This window comes from Rosa rugosa, chromosome 2 (assembly GCF_958449725.1).
Source record: "Rosa rugosa chromosome 2, drRosRugo1.1, whole genome shotgun sequence".
NCBI lineage: Eukaryota > Viridiplantae > Streptophyta > Magnoliopsida > Rosales > Rosaceae > Rosa > Rosa rugosa.
The window spans coordinates 8,813,754-8,826,051 of NC_084821.1; positions in this window are offsets into that span (position 1 = coordinate 8,813,754).

Genomic DNA, 12,298 nt, shown 5'->3' on the forward strand with positions numbered 1-12,298 from the left:
TCCAGCAGCTCCTTCTTTTCAATTTGCACCCCCTCCGAGGGGAACACATTCAATAACTCCTCCATTCGAGAACGAATACCAATCATTTGTAATTGTCGGCCCCGGAACACCTCCTTCTGCCATTTATTCAATTAAATCCTAGTGTGCATGATCTTCTTAGTTACACAGTACATGGGAGTACCTACCACATCCGTTCCCCAAGCCTCCTTCACCACTCTGTCACAATCCTCGTGTTGTAGCCAAAACGCTTCGAACTTGAAACGATGACACTTCGGTCTAGCTGACAGAGGGACCGAACTCGCCTGTAGCAAAAGGGGAACATGGTCAGAATCCGAAGGCGCCAAATGAAGAACCCTAGCATGATGAAAGATGTCGATCCAAGAAGGAGTACAAACAGCCCTATCCAGGCGCAACAAGGTATCAGAATTCCACCAAGTCGCCATCGCCCCCTGAAAACCTACATCCAAAAGATCACAATAACCTAATGCCTCCCGGAAACCCCGCATCTGTCTCTCCGACCGGATAGGGCATGCAATCTTCTCCCCACTATTGAGAATCTCATTGAAATCCCCAATCACCATCCATGGAAGGGAATCCAAATCAGCTAGGTCACGAAGAAGCTGCCAAGAACAATCCCGGTCCCCAGTTCTTGCATGGCAGTAAAAACCCGTCAATCTCCAAGACGGGAGACCAGCTTCACCCACCACCACCGCATCAATATGATGCGCAGATTTGGTTCCTATTTGAAGCCTCAAATCATCATTCCAAAAAAGCCCCAGGCCCCCCGCCTGTCCCGAGCTCAACACCGCCTCCGCATGTGCAAACCCTAAAGCCAGATGGAGTTTTTCAAAATCGTCCAGTCTGCTAATCTTAGTTTCACATAAGAAAACTAAATGAGGACGATTCTGAGAGCATAAATCCTTCAGCGCCCGAGTTGTAGCATCGTTGCAGATACCTCTGCAATTCTAACTTAGAACATCCAAATCCATAGATGTCAAAATTTGCTTCCTTACCCAAGAAAGTAACCCTAGCTCGAGAGCGGCTAGGTCAGTTTATTTTTAAGATTGATCTCCTCTATCATCACCTTATTTTTACCCGTTATTGAATTTGAGAATACAAAAAACTATAGAATTTGAATAATTTGGCTAATGTTGAAATAATCCATATTTCTCAAATCCAGTGATTCATCAAGAAGTTGCACGTTGCTTTGATCCATTACGCATGAACTCTTCTCCTTTAATACAGAAAATCAAGTTTTCAAAGCTGGAATTTTTCATTTTCTTTTCGTTTGGTACCTAAGTTAAATATGGTTGGTTATGTATCTCTTCCCTTGTTCTTTGAATGAGGATCAATCCTTGGTGATGTGTTCAATGTTGAACCATTAGATAATTTTATATGGCTTAGATTTTATGAAATTTAGATAACTTCACGGCTCTCACACATAATGATGGTGTTTGTTACGAGTTTTAAATTGTCAAAATCAAAATGGATTATGGATGGTTGAAGCTAGAATGAAAGTGTTGAAAATGAACATACGAGAAGTGAGACATTGGGATCTATTCAGATGTTATACCAGAAACTAATACATGTCAATTCCAGAAAAGAATGGTCGAGGAACAAAGAGAGTTTGTGACAAGTGACATTTGCATTAGAAGAATGTACTTACATGAGCATTTGCCAAGCATAATTAGCTATAATGAGCCACGCTCATGCTACCGCCTGCGGTACCAACAAACCACCGACGGTGTGACCTACGGAAACACAGCCAAGCAGGCTATATCACCTGAGCCCCAGCTCACCCCCAAATCGCCACTGACGCGCCACCACGCGCCACGCCAAGATCGCCTCGCTGAAGCATCAGAAGTTGGGAACTAAAGCATATCAGTCCCACATCGAAAACAAGGAAGAGGTCAGCCTCTTCCCCACCTATAAAAGGGTCACTCCTCTCTCCTCATTAATTACGCATTTACTACTTACCTACTGTTATTCTGTCAACATAAATACATTGACTAACTTAGGCATCAGAGAAGAGAAGACCGCCCAACGCGGTCTCCCTCTGACGCCCTTTGTATTTTACTTGACAGGTAGCGGAAACTCTGAGAACATCGCAAGTAGCGGTCCGCCCACCGGACCAGCTTTAACCAAGATTTGGCCACCGCTAAATCGTAGACATTAACAAAGAATGTATGTTTCAACTAACAATATGGAGACTCTCACGATTTGACAAGGTCGGTATGTGGCTAATATTTATAATGAAAGAGAAACTTTCGTCTGGTTAAATTTAAAAAGATTCAAGAAGTTCCCTTGATTAATTTAGATGATCAAATTTATATTGACATATAATGAGTAAAGTGGTAAAAGAACGATAAGTTGAGTAAAAAACATGCAAACGACACTTCTCTTCTTTATTGGGTTGAACAAGTGACACTTCCATCTATATAGAGTATCGATTTGGAGGGAGAGTGACTTCACAGACTTCTGTCAAGGGAGGAGATGGACCTTTTTAGTTTCATCAGGTGGGGAATTTGGCATGATAGAAATGTGAGTGTGCATGATAAAGGTATATTTGATGCCCATAAATCTTATCACAATATTTGATGCAGTTTGAAGAGTACAAGTCGTGGACCGTGTCTCAAGGCCCCTTTAAAGAGAAACAACAAAAATGGGAGCCCCTGGCTAGAAATTATTTCAAGCTTAATATGAAGGAAAAATGGTCTTTATAGTATCTGATTTTTTGCTCCTTATAAATTTCGGTACCTCACGTTTTGAAAATATCAAAAAGGTACCTGAGATTCTTATCCCGACCGAAGATAAGGTACCTAGAGTCGTTAACTCCGTTACGGAAGTTGCCAGCTAGCAATTTTTGAAGGGTAGTCCTTTCATATTTTTAACTTTTTTTTTTCTAAGCATTTTTTCCTCTCTCTCTCTCTCTAGATAAAATCCTCTTTCTTTTGTTCCTCCGTTCCGGCCACCCTCTCCCATTACCTGAGTCGTAAGAATCAACATTCTTTTCTTATGTCTATCATGGAATGGAATTCTTAGTTTATTTGGTGACAACTTTTCATGCTCTTGTTTCAATAACTCCTGAAAAAGCACAAGCTATTATATCTGAAGAATTGGCAGAAGAAATGGAGGAAGAAAAACAAGAATCCAGGGAAGAACCAAGACTTAGAAGGCCCAAGTCAAAGAAAGATTCATTTTCTCGATCATTATCATCTACTGCATAGTCTATCGCAAATGGGTTAATTTCGCTTGTTCTTCTTGTTCTATAACTAGGAACCCATTTGAGGAGGGGTCACACAGCAATTACCCATTTATCAAGAAAAGTCAATCAGTCGGTCTATGAATTTGAGTAGGATCGGAGTCCACAGAATATAAGAGATGGGAGAAAGAAACAAAGATGAGGGATGTAAGGGGGGGGGGGGGTTTGGGTTTGGGTTTAAGAAGAAGATGAGAAGGGGAATTTTTGGCGTGTGAAAGCCACCATTTGATGAATGAAAGAAGGGTTTTTTGCACCAACAATGTCTGGAGACTTGGGTGACTGACAATATGATACCCAAATTTATAAAGTTATCAAAGTAATACCCAGACTCAATTTTTCGTATCTCCGTCGTACCTGCGGTCATTTTCCATCACGTCTTCGCACGTGACTCGTGAAATGAGGTAAAAAAGACTCATTTGTCCTTAATTTTTTTTTTTAGAATACTCAATTAGTTAAATTTTCTCTCTCCTATTCATCATCCTCTTCCTTGAAACAGATCAAATCCAATTACCCATTATTGTTTTTCGCCGAGCACTTTCTGATTTCATCTCCCATCAAATTCAACATCCTGCAATTCCCACATCGAGTTGTTCTTCCATCTCCATCTCCTCTTGAGATGTTAGTTCAAATTGTGATTAATAATGGCTAGAATGAGTTTCTTTCAAATGGGTATCTTCCAAAGTGAAGCTCAATCCCATCACCAATCTCTCTTCTCGAAAGCCTACCTCATTGTCTCCTCCACATTACCACATCATCAATTTCTCAGTCTATTTGGTTTTTGGTAGTTCCCAGATCTTCCATTTCTCTTCCAAAATGTGTTTGTCGAGATTTTGCTGGGATTTCTTTTCTTTTTGTTGTTTTTGCTTTTTTTGCTGGGTTTAAGAAGATGAACATGAAGAATTGCTATGTTCAAACTGGTTGCTATCACTGAGGTGGGAGTGGTGGTGGTGGAGGAAAGGTATACTATTTTCCAGTGGTCAATTCAAGTTGTATGGTAGAAGGGGATTCACCCAGTGGTCTTTGATATGGAAGCAACCAAATGAACAATGTGATGTTTATGCTTCATGTGGTGCTTTTAATACCTGCAGTAATGATAGGAGTGTCATTGTACGTTATCAAATTCCTTTATATTTTCATGGTTAGTTCGTAATATTTTCTAGCTATTTACTTGTTTAGTTATTTTGTAGGTATTTTAGAGCAAAGAAGAAGAAAAGAAGCAAAAGAGGGATTGAAAGGTAAAATCAGCAAATCTGCCTGTGCAGATCAGTCAACTTCGACAGAGTACTGAGAGCAGCTCAGGATGATCCAGATAATGATCTTTATATTGATAGAAATCCTCGGATGTCTACTTTCCAAAGCTTCTTACGGTTTATGAATATGATTTTTCTAGAAGAAGTTATGACTGATTTGGTACAAGGAAGTTAGGCTGCACGCGAATCTAAGTTCAAAGAGGGAAAGATTGCCTCCTAGAGCTATAAGGGAAGAAGAATTAAAAGTCCTTCTTTAATTAGAGATAAAATTCCTTAGTTCTTGGAAGAGAAGAAGTCTTGATGCAATAACTATATAAAAAGGAGTCTAGGGCATCATTGTAGACATCTTTGGACGCACAAATCAGTCCATTGCCGCCATTCTCTCCTCCCTCTCTTTTTTATGTTTTATTTTATTTCTTTTATGTATTGCTAATAGTTTTTGATAGTTAGGGGCTGCCTAAGCCCTAGACATGTGTAAACTAAGATTTTGGCGTTAATTTTACAGTTTCTTGGATATTGAATGTTTGTTAATTCATTGGTTTCTCATTGATAAATTCTTGTTTCGTTTATTATGGTTGCAAACGTAGTAAGCATGCTAGGATTTTATTGCTATGATTTCATGTTTAGATCATCATGTCAAGCATGTTATCTAGAGTAGCACATGAGTGACTTGAGCCCCATTCATATGAATTAGCATCTAGGTAGATTAGGACAACATCAGTACCGAAATTGTCTAACTTTATTCACAACCTTTTTGTTCTTAATGACTTTTGACTTGAGAGATGTGCGAGAACATCACTCTAGGTTCCATGTTAGAAGCTAGGTTAAGATGCAGACATCATGCACTTAGTAGAGAACTGCGGGAACAAAAAGGTTCCATGTAAATTATGCAGACATCATGCTTAATTTTGTCTAGTCGTTCTTAGTAGAGGTCAGTTTTAGTGTTTTGTTTGTTTTCGAGTCTAGATTTGCATATTAAGCACAATCCTCTGCGGGAGACCCCTTCTTTCCTATACTACGATTGACTAATATTTGTGATTGCAGGGTTAAATTATTACGCCTATTTTAGGTGTATCAAGTAACACACATGATTTGCATCCTTGCGGTTGCTTGTAAGGATTTGAACCGAAAGTTGCTAAAGATTGGAAACTAGAAGACCACTCAGAAGGCTGTGTGAGTAATGCTCCTTTTAACTGCAGTGATGAAAGCAACCTGGATTTGGAGATGGAGTTTCAGGAGGAGAGAGATTACCAGTTAGCATTGTTTAGTGGGTATCCAAATCCAAAAGAAATTTGAATTAGCTTTGGTATATTCCTGAAGAATTCAAATCCAAATTCTAAAAGATGAAGAAGATCATAATGAATAGGTTTCTTTGAATTTCAAGATCAGATTAGTTTTAATGGGGATAATATCCAATCATGATGATTGGATTGGGATTCTTTTGTTTTTTGGTAATTTGTTTTTTTTGTTTTTTTGTTTTTTGAGAATGTATTGGCAGATTGGGATTTTGGTTAATTGAACAGAGTAAAAAAAAGAAATTATTCAGCTTTTATTTTTAATATAATAATTTAATCTATTTTTTATTTTAAATTTTAAATTGATTCATTTAGAGTTTTATGGAGTGGAAAAGTCATTTTTGCCCTCACTTCGCGACTCACGTGTGTCACATGTGGTCAAGATTGATGGCGCCGTTACGGAAAATTGAAGTAGGTACAACATTGATAGGGCTGGCATTTTGGGCCGAAGCAACCGAACCAGCCGAATTTTGAACCGGCCCGAATCGATTTGGGCCGAAAACTCGGCCTACCGACTTTCGGCTCAACTGAGCCGTACCGTATGGTTGCCTTCGGCTCGACTACGGTACGAGTATCTGCATATCGTTGGTATACCGTACTGACCGTATGTATGTGTATTACCGAATAAATCCCAAAATATAGCAAGAGGCAAGGTTTGAAACCCTAACCTCCTACAAGAAAGCTTCGCTCCCAACCACTGGAGCACAAGCTGTCCTCAGTAATATATGTACAAATATTATATTTATTACATCTTCAACTCCAACATACCAAATAATTCTGAAAATAAATTTCTTATTCAAACCATTGACCCCTTGAACAGAGGCTGTGCTCTCAACCACTCGATCACCAGCCTCTTTTAGTATATGATGTACAAACACTATATTTATTACATCTCCAACATAAAAGAGGCCCATGAGGACCACAAGTCCACAACCCCTATTTACTTTTCTCACTTCACTTAATTCCTCCCACTCTCCTCTTCATCTTTTCTCTTTCCTCTCTGTTTTGTTCTTTCTCTCTCTTCTTCCAGAAAATTTTCTTCCTCTTTTTAGCTTAGCCTGGGCTTTCGCTTCTTATTCTATATGGGCTTAATAGCTGCTTTTATTCTTTGGTGTTGCACTGCTGAGTCTCAACCTGTGAAGATCTTCTTGCTATATTCTTCCTCTTGTTTTTTGCTGATAGAAGCTCTGCATGTTGTGAACCTGTGAAAATATCATCTATTTATTTCCACCAGAGAATCCAAAACAGTAATCGAAGGCTCAATTGCATCTATTCTAAAGATTTGTGAAGAAACCCAAATTTTGAAACCCTGGTTCTTCAAGATTTGGGGCAGATTGGCAGAAGCTTTGCAGAGTTCTTCACTATGTTCTTGAAGGCTCAATTGCATTCGATAGAAGCCCAATATCGAAATAAACCAACCGAAAATTCGGTATACCGATATTTTGGTTTGAGCTTTTGACGGTTCGGTGACGGTTGCGAATTTGGCTTACTGATCAACTTCAGTTCGATAGCGGTAGTTCCAAATTATGCTCGGTTTTAAGCCGAATCCAGCCCTAAACATTGATAGGAAAAATTGAGTATCCGTATTACTTTGATAACTTTATAAGTTCGGCTATCATATTGTCAGTCACCCAAGTCTCCAGACACTGTTGGTGCAAAAAATCCATGAAAGAAAGAGAGACAGAGGAGAGGGTCCAACCTCCTTCGAAGAAACTTCCCTCTCTCTCTCTCTCTCTCTCTCTCTCTCTCTCTCTCTCTCTCTCTCTCTCTCTCTCTCTCTCTCTCTCTCTCTCTCTCTCTCTCTCTCTCTCTCTCTCCAAAAAAAGTCCAAATTCCATATGGGTTTGAGAAGGAAGGCGTCAAGGATTGACAACCAATGGTCAAGCGTCAGCGGAAGGGGGAGGCAGGAGAGAGGCAACAGGAGATGAGAGTGTGCGGGGGTGGTGGTGGTGGCCTTAGGTGATCTAACGGTGCCGGTGGTGGTGGAGGAGGAGGGGGAGTGATTGGGTGCAACGTGGGTGCAGAGGAGATCATGATCACTACCATCAATCATTCTGTGAAACTTCAATTTTTTGCTGTATTTGGTTAATTTCTTAGGAAAATGTTGATATTTGAAATGAGGCAATGAATGATAGTGGAAGATGTTTGTAGACTTCAAGCAAGTTATTGTAGTGTCTGAGTTGAAATCAGTTGGCATTAAGCCTCACGTCGTCACCACAAATCTGGCAAATTTGAGGAGTGGGGACATAGCTTGGATTAGTGAGGATTAAGACATAAAATGATGAAAATACCCTTCACAAATTGCTAGCTAGAAACTTCTGTAATGGAGGTAACGACTCTGGGTATCTATCTTTGGTCGGGGTAAGAACCTCAGGTACCATTTTGATATTTTCAAAACGTGAGGTATCGAATTTATGAGGACCATAAGCTCAAGTAATGTACGAACCATTTTCCCTAATATGAATGGTTCTTTTGTACTCAATTCAAGAGTAGGAGGTGATAGCTTAAATTAAAGCGATTTTTTTTTTAATCACACTTAAGATTGTTGTTTAAGGGTCTTTCCCGTATAGGACTAAGTATTCTAACTACTTCAATCAAAGTCACAAAAATGACTACTGCTCTTACTGAATAATAGTTGAAAATCTAATTAAACCTAAGCTAAAGTACTTAAAAAAATTTCGAAATTATTTACAAATGTAGTAGACGCAGAATGCAAATAGCAAACAAAATTTAGGATTTTCTTGAGTTTATTTGATAGGGATATTGACCATTTACACAATTTGAGCCTAAAAATTGTCCACTTGCTCCACTAAGAGTTTTTTACTCCCATTTACCCAATTTAACATTTATTGACGGTTTTGCCCTCATTTTAATTAATAAACTACACTCTTCTCAGACTCTCTCTCTCTCTCTCCACCGTCGCTGGACTTAGGCTGGAAATCTGACTCCAAACCAGAACTAGACGCCGCCAGATCACCAGACTACAACCCAGATCGCCGGAAAACCTGTTTCTGCTCCATTCCGGCACGATCCGACAGATGCTTGACGCCGACGACTACGCAGACCTCGATCAACCTGCTATCAATCTCAGGCATTGATGATTCTTAGCTGCCAGCGGCCTCCTGCATCTCTTCATTTCGCCTGAATCTGCTTCATCCCAAATGACGTGTTGTCCACGTCACCCGAGATCTACCGGATCAGCGACTAGTCTTGACCAGGAGACGCTGCCGTCTCGGATGGCGTGGTCTCCCAGTCCTCCAACCCATGCCGGTCGCATCTTCCTCCGCCCAATCCGGTCACGACCTCCAAACCGCCGCTGGGCAAGTAGACAATCTCGGAGTCGGAGCTCCGAAGCACCGGCGAAAAAACAAGCCGGTCTCACAGTCCAGTGGGTGCCTAGAGCATTTTCTAGGTGGCCAATTTTATTTTTTTTTGGTAAACTGTGAGCTCCGAGAATGGGGAAGGAAAAAAAAAAGTGAACATGTAGAATTGAACATATAAATTGATCAATTGTGCCTGTAGTGTATTCATTTTAGTTTTGGAGTTTATGCAATTCACTGGAGATAAATAATATGATTATTGGAGGGTAATAATATGATTATTGAGGGGCACTAATATGATTATTAGGGGCAATAATATGATTATTGGGAGGCAATAAAAAGAGTATTTGGGGGCAATAATATGTTTATTGGGTATTATTAGGGGGCAATAAAATCAGAAGCCGGAATCCAGCCACCGGTCCAATGGCCGGATTCCTGTCATCAGTTGCCGGATTCCGGTCACCGGAGTCCGGCAAGGTCTCTGATGACTTCTCTCTCTAAGTGACAAAGAAGGAGAGGGTAAAATTGTCCTAAAAATAAATAAAAAGTAATAAAAAAAATACTTAATTGGGTATTAGGGCAAAATATATATAAAATATTGTGTAAGTGGGCAATCTCTTAGAGTGTTTGGGTAAGTGGGGTTAATTAACCCCAAAATTGGGTAAATGATCATTTTCCTTATTTGATATGGGAACAAAAATGAGAACAGAAGGTTAAAAACAGTTTACAAATTTTTGTATGAGAGAGAATCAATCAAGAAAATTTGTAACGTCCCGAACCCAAATTCACCCGTTTACTAGTCATTTGGACGGTAAACGACCTTTACTTTCACTTTTACTTTCGGTTTAGTACCTTTAGTGGCCCTAAAAGTTGACTTTTTGTTCGGGTCAAAATTTGAGAAAAGTTTCTTCATGGAAGTTGTAGAGGACGTTAAACCGAGCGCGTGCATATGTGGTTCGTAAAAATCGGAGCTCGTATGCGATAGTTATAAGCGAAATAGTAAAGTTACTGTTTACGGTTACTGTTCATGGTAAGTTTCTATAAATAGCCAAGTTACTGTGGTAAGTTTCCATTTTTGGAAACTTACCCGGCCTTTTCTCTCTCTTCTCCCCCGACATTTTCTTCCTCTTCGGCCCGATTTCTTCTCCCTCCGGTTTCTTCCTTCTCCGGCCGACCCACGACGGAATCCGGGCACCGGCAGGTTCGCCTCCTCCTCCTTGTCACGCCTGGGGTGGTGTTTGGCGGTGGCTCGACCGGTGGAGCTCGGAATTGAGCTGTGAAGGTTACTGTAGCCGATCGGAACTTTCATCGATTTCCGGCGATTCCGGCCGTTTCCGGCCACGAAATTGGCATCGAAGGTTCGGTTTTCATCACTGATCATTTCCCCTATGGCCTTGTGTCACGATTTGTTGTGTAGAAGTCGAATTGATGAATTGAAATTTTAGGGTTCTTGAGAAATTTCTGGGCTTGTGTTCATCGGCCGAATTGGAGCTCTTTCAGGTAAAATTGGAACTTGTTGTAGTTGAATGAATGGTTGGGTGTGTTGAGTAGATGCTACTGTCCAAATTTGGTGGCCATCGGAGGTGGTGGCCGCCGGCGCGTGGGGCCCACGCGCCGCCACTGTTGGTGGCGCGTGGAGGCGTGTAGGGCAGTGTTTTAATTCCAGTTTTTAGCCCATTAAATTCTATAAATGTTGTAGAGCTTGTATGTGAAGTTTGGTGATTTTTGGAGAAACTTGGAATTAATTATGAATTTTTGAAGTTTAGGGTTTCGATTATCGAATTACGAGAATCCGACCGTCGGATATCTCTCGGTTCTGCTTTGGAACCTTTAAATTAACGAATTGGTATTAGTGGTATAATTTGGGCTGAATCCGAGGAGAATGGGAGATGTAAATTATGAGGAATTGAGTTTAGGAATTATATTAAATTGTTGAATAATTATTCACGGAATATAATCGTGTACAGGATGTCGTACCGAGCCCTGGCTCGATGAAGGAACTCGTATACGTGATCGTCGGAATAGTACTGTGAGTGGACTTTTGTTTTAAATAATGATGCATGCGTTTATTTCTTGAATTAATTCTTTATTTAATTATCATATTACTTTTCAAGCGTATTATTTGTTTCCGGAATTTGATTATTGGTTTATCTCATGGATTGGCTTTCAATAATGATTTTCTGAGATGGATTATGATTTACCTCGGTCATGAATTTCGGATATTAATTCGTTATGCTCGGATTCGAGTTTGTGATTTATGTTGATTTCCGGAGTTTCATATTTAATTTCATTCATCGATTTGAGATTTCTGAAAGATTTTCGAAATGGGATTTCGATGGAATTATTTCTTATTTATTTTTTGAATATGAGTTTATTTTTGGCATTGGGAATGCCTTGATGATGATTTTGGAATTGGTTTTGTTTCGAATTATGGAGATTATGATTTATTATTATTTCTCGCATTTTTGCTATTGATTTGAGATATTCTTGGCGTGTGGGACACGTCGTTGGAAATTCATTTGCGAGAGTTGGGGGAAGCTTTATGTATTTTGGATTTACTGGATTTTCGGTTATGTTTCCCTGTGCCATACTGAGGGGTGATTTTATCATGCTAGCATTGATTTTCCGCCTTTGTGGCGCGGTGATGGGATCACCGTAGCCCTTCCGCCTTTGTGGCGCAGGTTACTGTCTCTGTGACAGTAATTCTGTAGCCCAGTATCCTATCGCTACACTTAGTGGCGTAAGGGTATATTACTGGAGTTATGGGAGTTCTTTAGCCTGGGAGGCTATCACCCAACCAAGCCTGCGTGGCTTATTCGTATGGCTATCATCTTCCCCTACTTATACTATTTTTGACTAGCGGGGACTAGTCTGAGTTTTCTTAACCAGCGGGGCTGGACTTATATTTTCGAGTATTGAAATTTCAATCTTTTACTTTGTTGTTTTGACTAGCGGGGCTAGTCGGTTTTCTGGAGTTCAACGTTTTTCGGATTATTTTCTTAAGTGTTCTATAAATGTTGCATGCATCCGGATTTTATATATCGAAAAATGTGGGAAAGTATGAAGTTTTATTTTGTTTTATTCATATTAAATTATTTATTTTTGTCCACTCACGCTAACGTTTTTATGTACTTTCCCCTGGGCCCTTCGGTTTCAAATGCCCAGTTTGCA